Below are 16,541 nucleotides of genomic sequence, written 5' to 3'. Positions count from 1 at the left end.
TGAAAATTTAACAACATTGTGTCATATAGTTTTATCTAATGTCACATTAATGAGCTTAGTCTTTCTTGCAACTGCAACTGTCTATGTACTGCTGTCCAGCAGCTAGCAACAGGCATGATGATTCTGCGAAACAACTTTTGTATCTGAAGGTACATACTGGCATGCATTATGAAGCACAATGAAAACTCTGTAAAATCCAGAATGCGTAGCTGTTGGTGCCATATACAAGAAATAAGTAACTGGTCACTACATGTCTTTATAATATACATATTCAATAATTTTCATTAGTTTGGTCAGTTTCCCTGACCATTAAAGTTACTTAAATGCATGCAAGTATCAACAGCAACTAATAATGTAAGAGCCTTCTGCTCTGAATTATTGTTTTTATTTCATTGTGAATATATTTGGCGGCAACTTTGTAACTTGAGTCAGTATTTATGGTCATGTGGAGTAAACAGTAGATCATTAATCATAGCTGAAAATAAGAACTCTTTGTTGTCTGATCACTTTCTTAATAAAGAGAAAAATAATTCTACTATACATCAACAAGATAAAAGAAAAGACCTGTGACAGTCACAGTAAATGTCACTGAATGCAGTTGTTGTTTGGAGATGAGCCATCCAATGTATAGGCCTTTCAGTGAGCTGCAAATGAATAGATTTATAACAACAAAAACAATAAATTATTGATAAAATTATTTAATTGGATAGATGAAGAAGCTACTCACCAAGAGGTGGCAGAACACACACATAAAAGACTGTTGTGACTGGCAAGCTTTTACAGCCAGTGGCTCCTTCTTCAGGCAGAAGGGTTGAAGGGGAAGGAAGAAGGGTGAAGAAAAAGAACTGGAGAAGTCTAGGAAAAGGGGTAGATTTTGGGAAAGTCAGCCAGAACCGTTGGTCAAGGGAGATTTACTGTACAGGATAAGAATGAAAGACTGATTGTTGGGGATTGCATCAGATGAGATATCTGTGGTTCTGGGTGACTTTTCCAAAATCTGCCCTTTTTCCTAGACCTTTCCAGTCCTTTTCCTTTCTTCATTCCCCTTTAACAATTTTGGCTGAAGAAGGAGCCACTGGATCCGAAAGCTTGCCAATCACAACAGTCTTTTATGTTTGTGTTCTGCCGCTGCTTGGTGAGTAGATTTTTTTTATCTATCTAATTAAATAAATGTATCTAAAAACAAAGATGATGTAACTTACCAAACGAAAGTGTTGGTATGTTGATAGAGACACTAACAAACACAAACACACACACAAAATTCAAGCTTTCACAACCCACAGTTGCTTCATCAGGAAAGAGGGAAGGAGAGGGAAAGACGAAAGGATGTAGGTTTTAAGGGAGAGGGTAAGGAGTCATTCCAATCCCGGGAGTGGAAAGACTTACTTTAGGGGGAAAAAGAGACAGGTATACACTCGCACACACACACATACATATCCATCCGCACATATACAGATATGTCTGCTTGCGTCTGCACACGTGTGGACGGATACGTGTGTGCATGTGCGATCGCACACCTGTCCCCCCCCCCACCCCCACCCCCACCACCCCCCAACACCAGGCAAGCCCCTCCCAGGACTGGAACGACTCCCCACCTCCCCCCTCACTCACAGTGAAGAAGAATTCCAGAATTTCAGCTCCAACCTCAACTCCTTTGGTTCCATCAGATTCACCTGGTCCTACTCCAAATCCCATGACACTTTCCTTGACGTTGACCTCCACCTGTCCAGTGACCAGCTTCACACATCCGTCCACATCAAACCCACCAATAAGCAACAGTACCTCCATTATGACAGCTGCCACCCATTCCATATCAAATGGTCCCTTCCCTACAGCCTAGGTCTTCATAGCAAACGAGTCTGCTCCAGCTCTGAATCCCTGAACCATTGCACCAACAACCTGAAAACAGCTTTCGCATCCCACAGCTACCCTCCCGACTTGATACAGAAGCAAATAACCAGAGCCACTTCCTCATCCCCTCAAACTCAGAACCTCCCACAGAAGAAACCCAGAAGTGCCCCACTTGTAACAGGATAATTTCTGGGACTGGATCAGACTCTGAATGTGGCTCTCCAGCAGGGATCCGACTTCCTCAAATCCTGCCCTGAAATGAGATCTATCCTTCATGAAATCCTCCCCACTCCACCAAGAGTGTCTTTCTGCCATCCACCTAACCTTCGTAACCTCTTGGTTCATCCCTATGAAATCCCCAAACCACCTTCCCTACCCTCTGGCTCCTACCCTTGTAACTGCCCCCGGTGTAAAACCTGTTCCATGCATCCTCCCATCACCACCTACTACAGTCCTGTAACCTGGAAGGTGAACACGATCAGAAGCAGAGCCACGTGTGAAAGCACCCACCTTAGGGGGAAAAAGGATAGGTATATACTCGCACACACTCTATTATATTCACATAATTAAATAAATGAATAAATTTGTACTAGTCATTTGCTTAAATCTCATACAGTACAAGGAGGAAAATTTAAATTCAGTCCCCCAAGGATATCAAAATCAAGAAAAACAAAGCACAAAGTCAGCTGGATATGGAAGGGTAAAATAATCATTCATGGTAATAAACATGCATAGATTTCCACAGCTTCAGGCACTTTCCATAAAATTCTTCAAGAGTGCTGACCACATCATCCTGTAAAATGATTCAGTGTTTCTGCAATCATATATGCAGCCTTCATCAGAATATGTCATATGCTACTGGATCAGTGGGTTCAGAATGTAAATCTCTTTTACAAAATGATATGGACAACAATGCGTAAAAATCTTATGGACGCTATAACCTTTGTGAAGGAACCACAGAAACATAAATTTGGATGACTGAATAGGGTTCTTAACCATATCCCATCCCACTATGATTCCCGTATTGCAAAACAGTACCGCCTTGCTTAATTTAATCCACAAAAACTGGTTAGGCTAATTAAAATCCAGGTATAGTGGTGCACCATTTTATAAAACCAATGTTTTGGTCATGTTGTAGTGGCATTTCTTAAAGTACAGGCTAAATTTAGTTGGGAGGAGGGGGTGGGGTGCTACAGTATGTTGGATTTCTAAAGGTATAAATTTCTTTGGTAGCAGTCTTTTTGAATTGTTTTGAGAAAGCAGTGTATAAGAGAGTAGGGGCACAACTGAGAATGCACAATTTGCAGTCAGACTCACAGCTTGGCTCCAGGATAGGAGTCTCCAGAGAAACTGCAATTTACCCTTTTATGTGTGAGTCACTATTGAGGGTAACCAAAGGTTGGGGATATTGGGTATTAGCTATGAGTTAACAAAAGCATTTGACTGGCTGGCCTATGCAATACTTTTGCATAAGTTTGAAGATTTGAGATTGGGTAAAAAGCTCAAAAGTGGTTCCATTCATACCTGGAAGTAGGAAGCAGAAGGTTGTCCTCCAGTGTCAACAAAAAGAAGTCTGAATCTGACTGGAGTCACATAATGTGCACATGGGGGAGATTGTTTTTCTCATTTTATATGTCAGTTATCTAACACCAAACATTCAATCATTTTTATCTCTGCAGATTGCACAAATTTTAGTGTGAAACAGTGTAATATAATTTATATGATAAAGCTATTAGGATTGTTAGTTACATCAGCATATGGCTTTCAGAAAATACATTAACACTTAACTACAATAAAATGCATTGTGCAGGGTGGTTATAATTAAAATTTCACTACTTGAGGCAGTGTAGCTGGAAACTATTTACCATATGGGTACACAACTTTGTAGGACTGTGTGCTGCAGGGTATGCATCGTTACCAGTGTGACATGCTGTTTGGCTCTGGAACTGGTATGGCAATGTAGGGTTGAAGCACAAGCATCAGTGTACATTACAGATGAAGTCAGTCTGGACAAGGTGAACAAGACTTTACTTGTAATGCTGTTCGTTTGATAAAAACAACAGGCTGATGCTCTTTGCAAGTATCAACACATTAAAAGAATACTGAGATGTCCAGTTGCTGCACCGGGGCTGAAGAACACAATTCAGGAGTTTGAATTAACTGATTATTTGAAAACTGCTTGTAGGAGAAGCCAACAACCAATTGAACCACAAACTGAACTGTTGAAGAAGTTACTGTTGCCATGGCTGAGAATGCTGGATGCACTGTACAATCTTGAAGCAGTGCATAATCTGTGTCATGACAACTGAACATTCCATGGTCCACCATTCAAAATGTGCTGTGGACAAAGGAACTGATATCTTTAGTGTGATTCCAGAATGTCACGGATGCTGATGGTTGTCATACTGAGCAATGTTTGTAACATGGAACGTAAACATGGTATGCAATCAACAAATGTTACCCTTTCATATGTAAATTAAAAAGTGTTTCTTTCAATGGTTTACCCATTATTTCTCTTCTTCATGTCTTTGCAAATGTTTCCACTAAGATTCATTGTCCTATGATCACCCTTTTTTTTAGGCGGGCCCTCTCAAGTAGCAGAAATTTAATTATAGGGTGGCACACAAAATGTGTCACCATTTGTTTTATACATAATTTATGAGTTGTGCTGGATATCACGTTGAGCATCTCAGCATCTGTAGGAGTAGAGCTTGGAGAAGTAAAGGATTTTTGAAATGATGTGTAATTCATGATACCGTCGCTACGAGATTAGTGTTTACAACATGGCTGACAGTGGATGACTAGCAACTTTCGACAACAGTTTAACCCATGGTGAGCCCATTGCAGGAGAACCATTCACAGGCTATATTCTCAATTTCTATGGGAAGGATCAATATTGGAAACAAAGCAACCCTGGCTGAAGCCTGTTTGTTCACCAGAGAATACTGAAGTGGCACAAGTTGCTTTGCAGAGAACCCCTGGCAAATTGTGTAGAAAGGCAGCAGTACAACTGGGCATATCCAGAGACACTCCTTTCAACAGATTCTTAAAAGTGACTTCTGGATGTACCTGTACAAGATGAACTCTGATCAGAAGTTCACTGCAGAATGCAAGCGGTAGACACAGCTGTTTTCCTGCTGGGTGCAGGATAGGGAACAAACGGTCAGCAATGTTTGGTTTTTAGATAAGGTGCATTTTCATTTGGATGGTGTGGTTAATAAACAAAATGCATGCTTTTGGGCCCCTGAAAATCTGCAAGTGCTTCATGAACGACAACGTCATGTTCTGAGTATTACAGTGTGGGTTGCAGTTTCAGTCACAGATTTGTTGGACCTTTTTACTTTGAAGAGAGTCTGAACAGTGCATATTATTTGAGCATGTTCTGAAATAACTTCCCCTCCATAGCTTCTTACTAGTATGTTGCCCTTCAACACACAGTGGTTCATACAAGATGGAGCAAGGCCATGTACTGCAAATACTGTGTTGCATTTCTTACACAAGCATTTTGACATACAGGTTATTTCAGTCAGATTTCCAGGTCATTTTAGTGGTGGACAATTTTGAACCCACCTATAGCCCAGACCTCAACCCATGTGACTTCTTTCTTTGGGTGAATCTAAAGGAAACAATTTTCCTGAAATGTCTATATGATTTAATGGTGCTCAGATGCTTTATTCTTCTCACTTTCAGTGAAATCAAGGAATACATGTGCCATAATGTTATTGCTAACATCAGTAATCATGTGAAGCAAGTTCGGAATCAAAATGGTGGTCATATTGAGCATGAGCTGAATTAGAACAATTCTCCACAGACCATTTTCCATAGTAGTGTATGTTCCATTGGGTTTATCTTGACAGTAAAGTGTTTATTCAGAAACAAAATGGTGATACATTTCTTGCACTACTCTGTATAACCACCCGGTATACTGTTTCTCAAAAGTGAAATTTTACAATCCCAGTGTGGTCAAACAGTCAATGAAGTCATTCATTTTAAATTCTTATGACAGATGGTAGACGGGAAGCGTGTCTGGAAGTATCATGGTCCAAGATCTTATGAGGGGGGGGGGGGCTGCTGTTATCTTCACTATGAGACTAATCTCAATTTCCTTTGACACTGAAATACAAAGGCTTGTTTATTTTGATTACTTTCACCCTATTATCTCATATGTGGTTGTATTTGGGGGGGGGGGGGGGGGGGGGGGACACTGTGCACTCACTGACATCATACTTAGCTCAGTTAAGGGTGCTCAGACTGATCTGTGGCATCCACAATCTAGACTTTGCATAGGCAATTGTTTAGATGGCTCTGAATTCTATCTCTGGCATCCCTGCATGTATGTACATTGTTCAAAGAAACTGCGAGATTCATTCACTGCACACTGGACAGAAAACTGATATTCACTTGGATAACATCTCCTGAAGCAATGTAAAAGGTTTATTTGCAATAGGGTTCCAGAAAACCTGAAAAAATAGTTCAGAAATTTTCTCTGTAATGTCTTATTTGTATGGATACTCTCTCACGAGATTTGTAGAGCTTTTTTTAATTATTTAATTTTTGTTAATTCTATTTATAAATTTTCTAATCAGAGTTCTGCAAGCAATGTACTGACTTATTCCTTGACCAAGTATCTTTGGCCCACTGAACCTGAAATATTAAAAAAGTTAAGATCACCAACATCAAATTTCTTACATTTTATTGGGCTTAAAAGCCACTATATGGCATACTATTTGAAGGTAACTGATAACTCACTCGAAATTGGTGACAAGCCTGTGAGGCCCATGTTTCCTTGCTGTTAGTTACAGAAAACTGACACCAGTTTTGCATGTGTTATTTGTTCAGCTGATTGTGCGAGCTCTGATTTCCCATATTTTATTATATCAACAAAACATTATCACATTTGGAGATGACAGTTGGTGACTGAAATTTTGTGAGAAGATTTCTCTGCAATGAAAAATGCCTTTGTTTTAATTATGTCCCCCCCAAATCCTATATCGTGTCGGTGACACTCTCTCCCCCCTATTTCTCGATAATACAAAACATGCTCTTCTTCTTTGAATTTTGTCAATGTACTCCATTAATCCTGACTTGTAAGGATGCCACACTGCACAGCAGTACTTCAAGAGAGGATGGACAAGCATAGTATAGGCAGTCTCTTTAGTAGATCTGTTGCACATTCTAAATGTTCTGCCAATAAAATGATGTCTTTGGTTCACCTTCACCACAACATTTTCTATGTGTTCTATCCAAATTAAGTTGTTCATAATTGTAATTTCTAGGTATTTAGCTGAATTTTGTGGCTTTTAGATGTGACTGATTTATTGTGTAACCAAAATTTAACGGATTCCTTTTAGCAATCACATGGATGACTTCACACTTTTCATTATTTAGGGTCAATTGCCAATTTCCATACAGATATCTTTTCTAAATTATTTTGCAATCTGTTTTGATCTTCTGATGTCTAGTAGACAATAAATGACAGCATCATCTGCAAACAACCTAAGATAGCTGCTCAGACTGTCTTCTAAATCATTTATATAGATAAGGAATAGCAGATTAACTCCAGCTGCGGTAGCCTATACACTTCTAACAGATTAGGCTGGGACAAGAAGATGTGAACTTACAAAGTAATATAATGAAAAGATGGGAACATTTACAGTGGCCTACAAGACTGAAATCCAGAACAGTCTAGAAAATAGTATACTAAATGCAGTTACAGATGAATTTTCTCAATAAATATTGTTATATGAATGAGTAAGAATTCTTTACAGCTGCAAACATAAAAACTACTGCAGGAACTGCTGTGCTTCTACAGTTGTGGGTTACACAAAAACAAGTAAGCTTACATTGTACCTACTAATGTGAACAGCTTGTGAACTCATTCAACAGTTATTAAAGAACCAAAATAATGAAAGTTGACACAAGCTGTCAAGCAGATCTGCAATACTCAGAAAGACCACTGAAGTATGCTCAGTCCTCAAATTATTATACTCTAAGCTTCCTTCTTTTCCTTCTCCTTAAAAACAGGCTTTATGATGCAAAAAGAAATAGAAAACACTGTATTACATTCAAAGAAAGTATATTCACTTAACATGTAACCTTCTAAAGTGATACCATAGTGGCCACTTTCTTTGAAAAAATTATGGGCACAAATTAAACTAGTGTTTAGATAAAAAAAACTGAATGGGATGGACTTGTAAAGACATTGAAGAGATTTTTTCATAGTAAAAACTAACACTGTGTACTGGAAACTCGAACATAATTTCTGGAATGTGTAAGGTGTTAACCTATATGCAGTGGAAAACTCTATTACTGCAGAGACAGAGAGATGACAAAAGTGCTCCAAAAGTATGTGTGTTGGAGAAAAAATGTCCTGCTGCATAACATAAGAAAAGAAGAAGTTTAATGTGGAAGAAATATGATATCCAGTAGCAGTGTCAGAGTTTTATAGACTATGAATGAACTGAGATGAACAAGAAAGGTACCATCAAGTTTCTAGAAATGTATTGTCATGGCACTATATAAAATTCACATTTGGGTAAATGTGAAGTCTATCAAATGATCATTGAACAAGATGGCACAGTGGTTAGTTATTGACCTGTATTTGGGAGAATGGCAGTTCAAATCCCCATACAGAATCAGGTTTTTTGTGGTTGCCCTAAAATGCTCAACTTAAACACAGGTGTTTCCTTTGAAAAAACAATGTGGCCAGTTTCCTTTGCCACCCATACTTATTCTAAGTTTGTACTCCATTGTTTATGGGACATTAAACCCTAATCTGCCTTCCTTACTTTTCCAGATGATCAGTTTGATATTGCATGCTCATAAATTTCTGACAATTTCTTAATGAATCTCTACCTCACATGCTGAAAGCAGACTTGTCATTTCTATCATAGCTATTTAAGCTTTCTGATAACACACCCTGTGATCTTTTATTCTGGTACTCATGAAAGAAACCATTGATGTTTAGCCTCTGTCAACAGTGTTAGATGAACTATATCACAGTTCCAGTGAGCTCAATAAACCAATACATTTTCCATTGGTTGATTGAAATATTCAGGTACCATCTGGCTGTTACCCTGTTACTTGTACAACCAGAGTGGGCACATTGAGTACTTACATCAGGTATCACCCAATATAAGTTACATAATTCACATATGTATAGACCATAAAATGAGAACTACAGACAGGAAACCCAAATCTGGAAAAAGTCATAGGGTCCAACGCCTATATCTGGGCCTCCCTTTCAATGGAAAAAATGAGGTTTTTTATTTTATTTTATTTATTTATTTATTACTTCCTATGGTACTTCTTGCAATTCAGTTGTCTGCATTTAGGATGTTAGAATGTCTCAAATGCATTGACATCTGTCACAAAAACACTGCTTGTTGTCCATCATCACTTCTAATTCACATATGCTACCAAGGGGGTCACCTAGTGAGAGTCATGCCACTACAACTTTGTACCTGTGTAGGGCCATTGGATGATGTTTCCAGAAGCAGGTTCCTACTGTCAATTTGTTTCTCATCATAACCTCTACAACCCTTCTGAGTTTATCAGTATTGTTTTGTTACACTCTGTTTATTTACAAAAAATATAGCTCCCAGAAAATGCTTGATGTGTTGCCATTTTCTTTAACTTGTAATGAATATTTCCATTTTGAGGCATTAGCCATTTCAAATTTAGCTCTGGAAGTTCATGGTTAATTTGTCGATGATTGGAAACTCAATGGGCACGTCACTTCTAATATGATACAAGACATTGTTTGTGTTAGCTCAAAAACGTGGGATCAAATCATTCATCATGCTGTTCAGTTGAAAATTTTGAGTGGAATAATGATGTACAATTAGTGGCATGGAAATTCCAGGTGAACTGGTACTGAAAACAACATGTTCATGCTTGTACAGTGAAATTTCAGTATTTTATTAAATAAATTACCAAGCACATGTACAGAGCATTTACACAAGAAGGACAGAATGAAGCAACTAACTGCATGTTGCACTGTAAAGATAAAAAACTAAACAAACTAGACTTCTCCTGAACAGGCCATGAAGGCCCAAAGGTACTGACCAGCTGCCATGTCATCCTCAGCCCATAGGCATCACTGGATCTGGATATGGAAAGGGGGGGGGGCATTTGGTCAGCACACTGCTCTCCCAGATGTATGTTAGTTTCTGATACCAGAGTAAAGATAAAACACACGCAAAAGAAACTATTCAAGTGCTCAGATAATGGTGCGCATAATTGCGGAATTAAGATACAAGAAACTTGTAATATTTATCTACCCTCATAAGCTCTTATTCATCCCATGTATGCATTGTTGTGGCTGTATAGTAAAAGCAAAGATATACTGGTTTTCCAGGTTGGAATGGATTCATAGAGGAAAGCACCCAAGATCTCCATAACACAATCACCTTTGTAAGTTACTAGCTGTTCATTCACAGTTACTGTGACACCATCTTCACATCTCCGTTGCATGCAGTAGAAAAGACTGAAGAGCTGCAATGAGAAAATATATGGTAACATTTGATGAGCCATGCATTTGAAAGCCTGAGGTGCTGAAGCATCTCAACATTGAGAATCCAAGCTTTTAAATCTTATCATACAACTTGTTGGATTCCCTCTCACAATGTCTTCAATGGGAGTAATAGTTTACATAACAGAAGGATGTCACCTAAAGGGACTCTTCAGCATTATTTATGCTTTTGTAGGTGAGCAGATGATGTTGAGGACCTTCCAGAATCAAAAGACAGAAATTACTGTGATGTGTGTTATCTATCATCTGCAGATAGTAAATAATGTCATTAACATATTATGAACATACATTCTGTTGTGTACCTTATCCAGTCCATTAAGCCCAGTAAGAAGGTAAGATGTTTCCCCTATGGTGTAAATAACATAAGAAGTGATAAATATTATAAGTTATTCAAGAAGACTAACCAGAAAATCACTGTCTTAAATTTCCCACAAGCATAAACTGCAAAACATGGCAAGACAAGTCAAAAAGCTAGTTCCTTTATTTTACATTAGAGATGGACATACAAACACATAACTGTTTCAAAAAAATGAAACAGTACAATGTAATGGTTCAAAACACTGTTTCAAAATGGTGAAACAGTTTGTCTTGTTTAATATACTGTCTGAAGATACTAAAAAAGTTTAAGTTTTTGAGATTAAAAAAAAAAAAAAAACATTTCCAGGGGATATTCAAGGTGATTGAGTTGAAATTCATAATTGGCACCAGCCTGGAAGCTACCCATGAACAAGCAAAGTTTCAGAACTCCTCTGAAACATTCAAGGTAAAATCATCATATGCCTGAAGTAACTGTCCAGTTAAGAGAAGAGGCAAGAGTAAAACTGATGACAGAAGAAAGAATGAAATGGCAAATAAAAAATTTACAAAAGAAGACACTGGAAGAGATCAAATTCCAAAATTTAGTTCAAGTTGTCATAATATAATGTAAGACAAGAGACTCAATATGCTGATAAGGGAATATATTCTTATTACAAGCAGACAATTCAGTGCCCATGGAATGAATGTAAACTGTCCACTAAAAGTTTTGGACTACTTTGGTGACTTGCACAGTATGCATATTTTTGATCAGGAAACTCTTTCTCAGTACTCTTTTGAACACAGGAAATCACTACCTGTGTAAGGGACGTAAAAAATAAACCTCCATTTTCAGTGGAAAGCAGTTCAATGCAGTGTACTATTTCTCCAATCATGAATCAGGCAATGGGACTTGTGTACACGTTTCAGGCTGTCAACACGCTTTGAAGCTTCATCTCAACTTCAGAATGTGCACACAATGTTGTGTTACAACAAGCTGTCTTTAGCATGGGACACTGCTGAACTGTTGTATACCACAGTGAGATCATCATAACATTAAACCACTATCATGCGACACCAAACTTGAATATCTGTTTCACCGTGGTCTCCACAGTAAACAAGAACTGTTGGTAACCTGTTCCTGAAAGTAAAGGCACATTGGTAGGCCAAGGAAACTATAATGCAACTGTACAACAAAATTTCGGAGGCAACTGTGAAGGTTGCATCAACTCAGATAGTACACAACTGTCTCCATATGATTAATTTGTCCTCTAGGCATCCCAAACAACATCACAATCCCCCAGGAACAGTGGTCCACAAAGTAGGAGAGCAAGGGAACGCCTAGACTGGAACCTGGCTCTTCATGAATAGTGAAAGTTTTGTCTGATGCTTGATTATCATTGTAGAAGAGTGTGAAGGCAGCTAGATACCAATGGAGTCACACATGTTTTGATGGGAGGTGTGTCAGCCATGATTTGGGCTGGTCTCATGTATGGATATCAGACACATCTGATTGCAGTCAAGAGTAATTTTAGGGCTGTTTAGTGCCACAGCAGGATCTTCCAACCTATTACCCAGCAATACAGTCCACACTGTTGCAATGGATCTGTCTTGCAAGGTGTTAAAGCACAAGCCAGTCACATCCACCTCATGGACACAATCCTCAAGAAGACAGGCATTGTGGTATTTGCTGACATGAACCCAACTGAAAATGCTTTGGACGTGTTGAAACTTGTAGTGCATCATTCTAGGAACCCTTCATGCACACACTGGATGACCTCAGGAGGACAATGATAGAATGATGGAACAGGCTTTGGCAGCAATGCCTCAACCCGATTGTGGACAGTGTGCCAAGGAATATCAAAGCTTGTTACTATGTACAGTCAGTTAAGTTATTTTTTAGTTTCATAATGTTTATTTTTTTACTCTCTGCTCCTTTTGAATGTAATCTCACACACATTTGCAGATGGATTTTTTTATTTCCTTTTTTTTAGCAGTTTAGGTTAATCTAGTTGTGTCACCTCTGATGATGAATAAGTGCTACAACACGCAAGCACGGATTTGAATCAGCAGAGAACATGGCACACAAAATAAAATATGTTAGATGTTATGTTGATGAGACAATATAACATCTTGTAGGGCAAGTTCTCAGAAACTGTCCATAAGGTATGTGTTGCAGAGTATGCCCCACAATAAAATGTTATTTATTACTGATCTCAGTTTCTGTTCTATATCCATTAATCCTTTCTGATATTTAAGTGCTCATCCTGCTAATGTAGAAAACTGAATGGTGGTTAGTTGTTAGTTGCTATGTCATGTGTATTGTCACACAAATAAGTCTTCTTTGGATGAAGTAAATGTTATTAATGACTGAGCCTGAGCAGCAGTAGTAAGTAGGGCACAAATAAGTTTTATTGCAAAGATGTTCACATGGGTATGACTCATATGCAAGGATATTTTGAGGAGGTGAAAAGGATTTGACCAAGATCTTGCAGAGGTTGTTGAAATGCTTCTCTGGGTGTTTTGGGGAGTGAAGTGAAAAACATAGACTTAATTTGAGGTAGTAACTTCAGAAAATCATAGCACTAGTTGAGAATTAGATTGATGCATTACATGTGGTAAACTATTTTGTGGTCAGAAATAAAAAAAATCATTTTTGGTTTCTGAATGAATCAACAATTTTTTAGTGACTAAGAGGCCACAAGAAATCTTGTGAATGACTCTTGCAGCGTGTCTCTGAGTAGAAGTGTTGTGGTGAAATTGCCTGTGCATTTATATAGCATATCAACAGATATGAATGGTGATTCTGTAAGGGAGAGGACCTTTCATGTGAACAGGATGGCTATTGAGAAAGTGTAAGCACTGAACAGGTGAATTTATTTGTGAAACTGAAATACTGTGTTTTGAAAAAATCTGCCCTCACATTTGCGTTTATGTAATGCTGTTTTCCACAGGAACAGTAATGGAACTGCTTGCTTTGAGAGAATGAAGAGCCTCTGGTTGAACAATGTTTACATTGAGACCATGTTGGAGGCAACTGAGAATTTATGCAACCCAGTTATATGTCAAGAATTCTTGAAGTATATGTATGTGTTGACTCTGTGGCAGAATTGTTAGATCATATTGGCTCACTGACAGATCAATTTATCTAAAGGAGGCGAGACGACCACAGGCTTTTTTTGCAAGAGAGGAGTAAATGTGCTGGAAAGATGAGTGAAAAACCAGAGTGGGACAAATGAGGAACAAAAGTAGTGATGTAGGCAAAGAAGAAGGTCTGGTAACCAATTAAGGTGACTTAACTTGTTGCTGCAATATGTAATTATATCAGTGGACATTTTCCAGTGAAACATGATGGGCAATCAACTGCAGAGTTTTATTCAGCACAATATTTCACTTGTGTAAAAAATTACAGATAAAATGTATAACCTGAGGACAGTTTGGCTGAAGCCAAGAGAATGCTGTGACTGCAATTTCAAAAGAGGATGGTGAACACTTCAAGGTAAGCCCTAGGGGGGTGATTCCTAAGGATATGCAAGTGCAGATGAAAAATGTTTTCAAAGGGAAAAATCATGTTTGACAAAGAAATGAAGGTGATATACTGTCTAAATCACCTTGACAAAACAAGAAAATTGTAAGAATAGGCAACACTAGTAGATCCCAGCGAATTACTGAATTACAACAAATCGTGAGAAAAATCAAGGCTAATACTTACATCAGACGAGTGATAACTGTAGAAGAAAAGGAAACACATTGGCTCTCAAAAACACACAAAAAAATTTAGAAAGAAATAACTGAGATATTATCTTGAGTTAAGAAATCAAATTATTTGAAAACAAAAAAATGATGCTACAGATAATGCAGAAATTTAAGAGTAAATAGTGTACGAATTACATTCAAGCACATGAAACAGAATGTGGAAAGAAGCACAGAGAAGATTTCAGAAGCCCCTTTTAAACTCCAGCACGCATTATTACTCTTTTTCTCTTTCTGTAGTTGATTTCCTCATACAGCCACTTTGAAAACAATATCCATGTCCCCATTACATGCCTCCCGTTCCCTAACACTTCAAGTGTTCACATTTTCTTCTACTTCTGTAATTTCAAGCACACTCCCTGGCACAAACCAATGCATATCCACTCATTCCATGGTACAAAGAACAGAGCAAAGAACAAATGTACCTACATTAACATCCATACTCTACAAATCACTGTGAAGTGTGTGGCAAAGGAAGCTTCCCATTATCACACATATTAGGGTTTGTTCCCGTTCCATTTGTGTATAAAGCTGAGGAATAATGATTGATTAATGCTTCTGTGCATGCTGTAATTAGTCTAATCTTGTCATTCTGGTTCCTACAGTAGTGGTATGTGGGAAACTGTAGTATATGCCTAGATTCCTAATAAGTAATTTTCCTGGAAACTTTGTAAGTAGGTTTATGTAGGATACTTGATGTCTAACATCAAGTATCTGCCATTTCAGGTTTTTCACCATTACCATGCCGCTCTCCCATAAGTCACACAATCCTGTGATCATTTGTGCTGGAATTTTTTGTGTATGTTCAATATCACCCGTCAATGGTATTTGATATAGGTCCACACACTTGAGTGATTTTCTTGAACAGGTGATATAAGTATCTTGCAAGCTATCTCCTTTGTAGACTGACTACCTTTTCTGAGTATCATACAAATAAACAAATATCAGTCACCTACTTTACTCCATTAAAATAGCTATACCCAGATATATGAGTTGTCTGACTGCAGTTGTGAAACTTTGCTATTTTAGTCATGTGTTACTTCATTTTAGCATTTTCTAAAGTGCAAAATTCCTTGTCATTCAGTTGGTATGTTTATCCCTGTATAGTGTATCTTTGTGTCAATGTCCAAAAACTTATTTCTACTATCACTACATATTTTTGTCTCTGTTTATGTATGTAATTTGCATTTGTATTGAATAATCATTCCTCACACCAAGTAGTAAAAAAAGCGTGATCTCAGATTTATTTATATTTCTGTAGTAATGGTCGTTTTCTGTAAATCAGATCATGAGAAAACAGTATAAAGATAAATTATGATTTTTCAATGAAAATGAGTAGTTCCGATGTTCATTCATTGTAACATGTAATAGTTAGTCCCAGAACCTTGTACTCTTTCAGCATTGGAATATATTGAAATGTGGATTGCCTTCTGATGCTGAATTTGTTTTCATGTCTGCTGTACTAGTGCTGCAATAACTGACACGTAAATGGGCCACAGGCATTACTTTTCCATCACATTTCTTACAGTACAAGAGTTTGTAATATATATGGTTCCATGCCTTGAGTGCAACATTTCTGACTTGCACTGCTGTGACAGTTAATGCACAAATTTATTTCATATTTTAAGTACCTTGAACATTTTTGGACTAGTCAGCAACCATTCTTTATAGATACAGCAAAATAGAAATGTAGCTCTTCAGATGAGCTATTCTATATTTTCAAGAGACTGGAAAAAGATAGCATCCTGAGTAAGGACCAAAATAGTTTTCAAACCAACTTTCAGATTAGTGACTGCTTTATTTTATTTCTCAGTCAGAATATATCCTCAGATTTCAGCCTACATGTATATTCTACTTTAGTATGTTACATGTTACAAATTTACTGTATATCTGTACTTGTAGAAGGAGGTGTTCCAAGTGTCATTCTCACGCCTGGATGCAATAGATCATTTCTGCAGTGATTTAAATTCCTTCAAAAAACACTAGACCATCTCCTAAAGCTTGACAGGACTGTACAATTTGCTGTTTCTTCAATAAAATCTTCAATAAAATCAATAGTGCTGTACACTTTACATTTAAGATGATCTCAGATAGAAAGGTCCAGAATAAT

General features: G+C 37.7%; 1 protein-coding gene across 1 annotated transcript in view; it reads right to left on the bottom strand.

Annotated features, from left to right (window-relative positions):
- Window positions 1–16,541, bottom strand: part of LOC126298052 (misshapen-like kinase 1) — a 1,491,768-nt gene that overhangs the window by 13,117 nt on the left and 1,462,110 nt on the right. The gene's annotated exons all lie outside the window — the stretch shown is intronic.

Source organism: Schistocerca gregaria, chromosome X, assembly GCF_023897955.1.
Source record: "Schistocerca gregaria isolate iqSchGreg1 chromosome X, iqSchGreg1.2, whole genome shotgun sequence".
Taxonomy (NCBI): Eukaryota; Metazoa; Arthropoda; class Insecta; order Orthoptera; family Acrididae; genus Schistocerca; species Schistocerca gregaria.
Note: the sequence above shows the minus strand (reverse complement) of the source record. Positions and strands in the feature narration are given on the sequence as shown.